The following is a 7,333-nucleotide window of genomic DNA, read 5'->3' as shown; positions in this document are numbered from 1 at the left end:
TCCATCCATCCATCCATCCATCCATCCATCCATATATCCATCCATCCCATCCATCCATCCAACCATCCATCCATCCATCCATCATTTCTCCATGACATTTGCATTGTCTTTATCATTTGGCTATTTTGAATTATGCTGTTGTAGATATGAGTACATAAGAATCTGTTTAAAATTCTGCTTTTAAATATTTATGTATGTTTCTGATTGTGGAATTTCTGGATTATATGGTATTTCTACATCCATTCTTTCAAAAATTTCTGTATTATTTTTACATAGAAGTTGTATTACTTTATATCTCTTTCAACAATTACAGAGCTCAAATTTATCCACATTTCTCCAACCATTGTCATAATTTTCTGTTTTATATTATGAAATAATAGCCATCTTTGCATATTTTTGTAATAATTCTTTGTAAATATACAGCTAACAAAGTTTTTTCTCCCATCCTGTTGTTTGTCTATTCACTCAACTGACAGTTTTCTTTGCAGTACAGAAACTTTTTAAACTTGAGGCTCCATTTGTCAATTGTTGGTCCTTCAGAGTTCATATATCTAGCATAATTTCTTGAAGAATGGAGGATGCTGTTTTTATTCAGTGGATTGTTTTGTCTGTTTTTTGGACTCTGTGTTAAAAATTAGTTTTGTGTGTATATATCTAGGTCCTCAGTTGTATTCCAATCATCCAAGCATTTGTTTTGAAATAAAAAGTAAACAAATGAGATTCGCGCGGCGGCTGCACCATCCTCCCAGGGCCCGAGTCTGCTAGACGCCATACTAGCTCCGCAGGATCGCGATCACTGACGGTACGGCCCGCCCAATACCACAGTGACAGAGAATACGCTATATACTCACCAAAACCAGACAGAAACGCCATACAAGCTAGACACACCAGGCGCTGGGCCTCCGAAGCTTGGAGAGCACAGTAAAGAGACCCCAGGACTTCCCAGAAAGCATCTGGATTAGCAACCCAGTCTCCAGTTACAGCGGGACTTTCTAACCTGGCGGCGGAGCAGCACTGAGCTGGCGGGGCACATCAGCCCTCCAGTTTAAGACTAACCAGGGCCAAACCAGAGAACAGAAAGGCTGGTTACCCCGATTCCCACTGACGTGACCACCCTGAAATCTCCAGCTGCAGCAAGACCTCATAACCTGGCAGTGACAGCAGCACGGAACTGGCGGAGCACATCAAAGAAGCAGGGCCAAACCAGAGAGCAGACAGCCCAGATACGCCGATCTCTGCCAAGTGTCCTGCCTGTAAGTGAGTGCACCCTTGAGAATCTGCAGCTCCACTGATCCTGGCTTCTTCTAAAACAGAAGCCAGGCATCGAACCCCCTCCCACCCATATACCCACTTTGGGAAACAGAGGGGCACTTGGAACATTGAAGTTCCTGCTCTGTGGGTCTAATTGAGGAGTTAAGGCAGTTAATGCCAGAAATTGCGCTGCGATCATCACTAGCGCCTGCGACATATACATTGCAGAGCCCCTCCCACACACTCAAGGGTTCAACATTAGCCATCACTCTGTCCCTCGAGACACACGCCCACACCCACTTACACACACACACACACATATACACACACACGCACGCACGCTTGCATTTGCCTCTGTTTGCGCCTGCGTACTTTCCTCCCACAGGTACAGCTAGTCCTCAGCATACGCTAAGGACACGGGACCTCTCTCAACTTCCTGAAGAATTCTCCAGACTCGAGAGAGAGACAGTACCAGTCTGATCGGCTGAATCCAAAAACAAACAGGGAAGGTCTCAGATAAGCCAATGGCCAGGGGTAGGCGAAAGAACATTTCCAACATAAATCAGGACATCATGACTTCACCAGCAAACCCCAAAATCGATGGATATTCCAATTCATCAGAAGCACAGGAAAATGACCTTAAAGCCATGCTTGCTCAATTATTTGAGGCTCATAAGGAGGAAATGAACAAATCTTTCAAAGAGATGGCCAGTCAATTGGAGGTAAAGAAAGAAGAAATAGACAAAACCCTTAAAGAAACACAGGCAAACATAGCCAAACAAATAGAGGCACAAGTAGAGAAAAAATTAGTGGCATACAAAAAGGAAATGAACAAAGAAATAGAGTCCATCGTAGAGAGACAGGAATCCAAATTCAAACACATAAAAGAAATGGTGCAAGGCATGAAAACAGAATTAGAATCAATAAAGAAAACACAAAGTGAGAAAACTCTTGAGCTGGAGAACTTGGAGAAAAGATCAGGAACCACAAAAGTAAGCATCACCAACAGAATACAAGAGATGGAAGAGAGAATCTCTGGAGCTGAAGACACACTTGCAGAAATTGATACTTCTCTCAAAGAAAAAGTAAAATCAGAAAAATTCCAATCACAAAATATCCAAGACATCAAGGATGCTATGAAAAGACAAAATCTAAGAATAATAGGAATTGATGAAAAAGAAGACTCCAGGCTCCAAGGTCCAGAAAATATTTTCAAAAAAATCATAGAAGAAAATTTTCCCAACTTAAAGAAAGAGATGTCCATAAATATACAAGAGGCCTACAGAACACCAAATAGACTAGACCAGAAAAGAAACACATCACGTCACATCATAGTCAAAACACTAAATCTACAGAACAAAGAAAAGATATTAAAAGCAGCAAGGGAAAAAGGCCAAGTAACATATGAAGGTAGACCTATCAGAATCACACCAGATTTCTCATCAGAAACTATGAAAGCCAGAAGGGCCTGGGCAAGCATCATGGAGACTCTAAGAGATCACAAATGTCAACCCAGACTTCTATACCCTGCAAAGCTTTCAATCAACATAGATGGAGAAAACAAAATATTCCATGACAAAACTAAATTTACGCAATATCTATACAGCAAACCAACCCTACAGAAGATACTAGAAGGAAAACTCCAATCCAACGAAAACGAATTCACCCAAGAAAACAGGGCATACAGATAATGTCCCAACAAAAATGAAAAGAAAACAAGCAATGAAACAAGGTAAGATCATCGACTCCATTACACAAGGAACTAACATGCATTGGTCAATATTATCTATCAATATCAATGGACTCAACTCACCAATAAAAAGACACAGGCTAACAGAATGGTTACGGAAACAGGACCCAACATTCTGTTGCATCCAAGAAACACACCTATGCAACAAAGATAAACACTACCTCAGAGTAAAGGGCTGGAAAAATGTTTTTCAAGCAAATGGTTCCAGAAAACAAGCTGGAGTAGCCATCCTAATATCTAATAAAATAGACTTTCAACCCAAGTTAATCAAAAAAGATAAGGAGGGCCACTATATTCTCATCAAAGGAAAAATCCAACAAGAGGACATCACAATTTTGAATATCTATGCCCCAAATACAAGAGCACCTACATTCGTAAATGAAACAATATTAAAGCTTAAATCATACATTGATCCTAATACCTTAATAGTGGGAGACTTCAACACCCCACTCTCATCAAGGGACAGATCAACCAGACAGACACCAAATAGGGAAATGAAAGCACTCACAGAATCCCTAAATCAAATGGACCTAATAGACGTCTACAGATCTTTTCACCCAAACTCAAAAGAGTACACCTTCTTTTCAGCACCGCATGGAACCTTCTCCAAAATAGACCATATAGTTGGTCACAAAGCAAGCCTCAACAGATACAAAAGGATTGAAATAATCCCTTGTATACTATCTGACCACCATGGACTAAAGCTGGACATCAACAACAACAGAAACAACAAAAAGCCGACACGCACATGGAAACTGAACAACTTACTACTCAATGACAGCTGGGTCAAGGAAGAAATAAAGAAAGAAATTAAAGACTTTCTAGAATTCAATGAAAATGAAGGCACAACATACCCAAATTTATGGGACACATTGAAAGCAGTGCTCAGAGGAAAATTTATAGCACTAAGTGCCTACAAGAAGAAATCCGTAACATCACATGCAAACAACTTAATGGCCCAACTGAAAAACCTAGAAAAAAAAGAAGCAGATACACCCAAGAGGAGCAGACGGCTGGAAATAATCAAACTAAGGGCAGAAATCAATCAATTAGAAACAAATAAAATTATCCAAAGAATCAATGAAACAAAAAGCTGGTTCTTTGAGAAAATCAACAAGATAGACAAACCCTTAGCCAAACTAACTAAAAAGCAGAGAGAAACCATACAAATCAGCAAAATCAGAGAGGAAAATGGGGACATAATTACAGACACTGAGGAAATCCAAACGATTATTAGGTCATACTACAAAAGCCTATATGGCACAAAGTTTGAAAATCTAAATGAAATGGATAACTTTCTTGACAGATTCCATCTACCAAAATTAAGTCAAGATCAGGTAGAAAGACTGAATAGTCCTATATCTCCCAAGGAAATAGAAGCAGTCATTAACAGTCTCCCCTCCAAAAAAAGCCCTGGACCAGATGGCTTCAGCGCAGAATTCTACAAGACCTTCAAAGAAGTACTAACACCAATTCTCCTCAAACTATTCCATAAAATAGAAACAGAAGGAATACTACCGAACTCATTCTATGAAGCCACAGTCACTTTGATACCTAAACCACACAAAGATCCAACAAAAAAAGAGAACTTCAGACCTATCTCTCTTATGAACATTGATGCAAAAATACTCAATAAAATACTTGCAAACCGAATCCAAGAACACATCAAAGATATCATCCACCATGACCAAGTAGGCTTCATCCCAGGAATGCAAGGGTGGTTCAACATACGGAAATCCATCAATGTAATCCACCACATAAACAAAATGAAGGAGAAAAACCACATGATCATCTCCTTAGATGCTGAAAAAGCATTTGACAAAGTCCAGCACCCATTTATGTTTAAAGTCTTGGAGAGATCAGGGATACAAGGCACATACCTAAAGATAGTAAAGGCAATATACAGCAAGCCTATAGCCAACATCAAACTCAATGGAGAGAAACTTAAATCAATCCCACTGAAATCAGGGACAAGACAAGGCTGCCCACTCTCTCCATATCTCTTTAACATTGTACTTGAAGTCCTAGCCAGAGCAATAAGACAACTAAAGGAGATCAAGGGGATACAAATCGGAAAGGAAGAGGTCAAAGTGTCACTATTTGCAGATGATATGATAGTATACATGAGCGAACCCAAAGATTCAACCAGAGAACTTCTTCAGCTGATAAACACCTTCAGCAAAGTGGCAGGATACAAAATCAACTCAAAAAAATCAGAGGCCCTCTTGTATACCAAAGACAAAAAGGCTGAGAAAGAAATTAGGGAAACAACACCCTTCACAATAGCCACTAACAACATAAAGTACCTTGGTGTGACTCTAACCAAGCAAGTGAAAGACCTATTTGAGAAAAACTTCAAGTCTTTGAAGAAAGAAATTGAAGAAGATCTCAGAAGATGGAAAGATCTCCCGTGCTCATGGATTGGTAGGATTAACATTGTGAAAATGGCCATCCTGCCAAAAGCAATCTACAGATTCAATGCAATTCCCATCAAAATACCAACTCAATTCTTTACAGACCTTGAAAAAAAGATTCTCAGCTTCATATGGAGAAACAAAAAACCCAGAATCTCCAAAACGATCCTGTACAACAACAGATCATCTGGAGGTATCTCCATTCCCGATCTCAAGCTGTACTACAGGGCAACAGTAATAAAAACTGCATGGTATTGGCATAGAAACAGAAAGGAGGATCAATGGAATCGCATAGAAGACCCAGAAATAAACCCACACACCTATGAATTCTCAATATTTGACAAAGAAGCCAAATCCATTCAATGGAAAAAAGACAGCATCTTCAACAAATGGTGCTGGACCAACTGGATGTCTACATGCAGAAAAATGAAAATAGATCCATATCTATCACCCTGCACAAAACTAAAGTCCAAGTGGATCAAGGACCTCAACATAAAACCAGATACTCTAAATCAGCTGGAAAAAAAAGTGGGAAACAGCCTAGAATTCATTGGCACAGGAGCCAACTTCCTGAACAGAACACCAACAGCACAGGCTCTAAGAGCAACAATCAATAAATGGGACCTCATGAAACTGAAAAGCTTCTGTAAAGCAAAAGACACTGTCATCAAAACAAATAGACAGCCTACAGATTGGGAAAGAATCTTCACCAACCCTTTATCTGACAGAGGGCTAATATCAAGTATATATAAAGAACTAAAGAAGCAGAAAAGCAACAAACCAAGTAATCTACTTAAAAAATGGGGAACAGAGCTAAACAGAGAATTCTCGAAAGAGGAACGTCGAATGGCAGAGAAACACTTAAAGAAATGCTCAACCTCATTAGCCATTAGGGAAATGCAAATCAAAACGACCCTGAGATATCACCTTACACCCATCAGAATGGCCAAGATGAAAAACTCAAGTGATAGCACATGCTGGAGAGGTTGTGGAGAAAAGGGAACCCTCCTCCATTGCTGGTGGGAATGTAAACTGGTTCAACCACTCTGGAAGTCAATCTGGCGCTTTCTCAGACAACTAGGAGTAGTGCTACCTCAAGACCCAGCTATACCACTCCTAGGTATATACCCAAAATTTGCTCAAGTACACAACAAGGACATTTGTTCAACCATGTTCATAGCAGCTTTATTTGTAATAGCCAGAACTTGGAAACAACCCAGATGTCCATCAACGGAGGAATGGATACAGAAATTGTGGTATTTTTACACAATGGAATACTACTCAGCAATCAAAAAGGAAGAAATCATGAAATTTGCAGGCAAGTGGTGGGATCTAGAAAAGATCATTCTGAGTGAAGTATCCCAGAAGGAGAAAGACAAACTTGGTATATACTCGCTTATATAGACCTACAAGACATGATAAACATAATGAAATCTACACAACTAAAGAAGATAATCAAGAAAGTGGACACAGGCGAAGGTGATTAATCCTCATTTAGAAAGACAAATGGGATGTGCATTGAACTTATGACAGGAGTCTATCACAAAAGGCATCTGAAAGACTCTACCTAGCAGTGTTTCAAAGCAGACACTAAGACTCATAACCAAACCCTCGGCAGAGTGCAGGGAATCATATGAAAGAAGGGAAGTTAGTATGATATGGAAAGGATAGGAGCTCCACAAGGACCAAATATATCTGGGCACAGGGTCTTTTCTGAGACTGACACTCAACCAAGGACCATCTATGGATATAACCTAGAACTTCTGCTCGGATGTGGCCTGTGGTAGCTCAGTAACCAAGTAGTTTTCCAAAGTAAGGGGAACACGGACTATTTCTAATAGGATCTCAAGGGCAGGCTGTTTGACCCCCACCCCAGGGGAGGAGCAGTCTGTTAGGCCACAGAGGAGGACTTTGCAGC

The sequence above is a fragment of the Psammomys obesus genome, unplaced genomic scaffold (genome assembly GCF_907164565.1).
Source record: "Psammomys obesus unplaced genomic scaffold, mPsaObe1.curated_primary_1811, whole genome shotgun sequence".
Lineage (NCBI taxonomy): Eukaryota > Metazoa > Chordata > Mammalia > Rodentia > Muridae > Psammomys > Psammomys obesus.
This window is presented reverse-complemented; position numbering follows the sequence as displayed.